This window comes from Sinocyclocheilus rhinocerous, unplaced genomic scaffold (genome assembly GCF_001515625.1).
Source record: "Sinocyclocheilus rhinocerous isolate Xijiao unplaced genomic scaffold, SAMN03320098_v1.1 scaffold26063, whole genome shotgun sequence".
In the NCBI taxonomy this organism is placed as follows: Eukaryota; Metazoa; Chordata; class Actinopteri; order Cypriniformes; family Cyprinidae; genus Sinocyclocheilus; species Sinocyclocheilus rhinocerous.
In genome coordinates this window covers 1-801 of record NW_015645266.1, presented here as the reverse complement: position 1 = coordinate 801, position 801 = coordinate 1, and the positions used below count along the sequence as shown (strand labels likewise).

Here is an 801-nt window from a genome sequence, read left to right as displayed (position 1 = left end):
CACGAGAGTAAATTTTTTGAGTTTCTGTAGTATAGTGGTCGTCACGTTAGCCTAACCCGCAAAAGGTCCTCGGTTCGAAGCTGAGCAGAATCAGAGTTTTATTTCTGAGGGAATGCATAAACTCTTTGCGACGTTCCAGGAGAATTCCTGCTGCTTTCTCCAGATAAGGTATCGTAGTGTAGTGTTTATCATGTTTTCCTCACGCGTGAAAGGTCCCCACTTCGAAACTGGGCGGAAACAAGAGGGACTTTTTCCAAGGTTGCTTTCTTGGTCTGTTGCGTTCTCACTCAACGCTACAAAAGGCTTCGCCTGCCTGGAGGTGTTAAAGGAAAATAGGTTTTCCGACAGGTTTCTGTAGAGTAGGGGTCATCACGTTTGCTTAACACGCAAAAGGTCCTCGGTTTGAAACCGAGCAGAAACAGCTGCTGTATTTTGAAGAAAAGTGTGAACGTTTTGCGCCTTTATTGGGCTTTAGAAATTTTTTAATTTATGCGCTTTTTACCGAGCATGAGCCTAAAGATTTCGGTCTGTTTCCTGCAGACAGGTTTCCGTAGTGTAGTGGTTGTCACGTTCACCTCACAAGCACGGGCCAGCTGTGTATATCTGCAGAACTGTAACTAGCCAATAGGAATGAAGGAAATCCCAGGGAGAAGGGCCGAATGAACAACACTCAATTAGAGGTTCGAATCCCGCCTCGGCCACAAATACCATGAAAGGTATTTGTAACCGTTTTCAATCAAAAAAACTTTTAGAACGATTAACATATATAATAAAACGTGTAATAATGGTTCTTGTGTAGGA

At 43.3% G+C, this 801-nt stretch overlaps 1 non-coding gene across 1 annotated transcript; it reads left to right on the top strand.

The window, feature by feature from the left end:
• Nucleotides 1-348: 348 nt before the first annotated feature.
• Nucleotides 349-421, top strand: trnav-aac (transfer RNA valine (anticodon AAC)). Its single transcript has one exon. It is a non-coding gene; the product is annotated as a tRNA-Val (tRNA).
• The last annotated feature ends 380 nt before the right edge of the window (nt 422-801 follow it).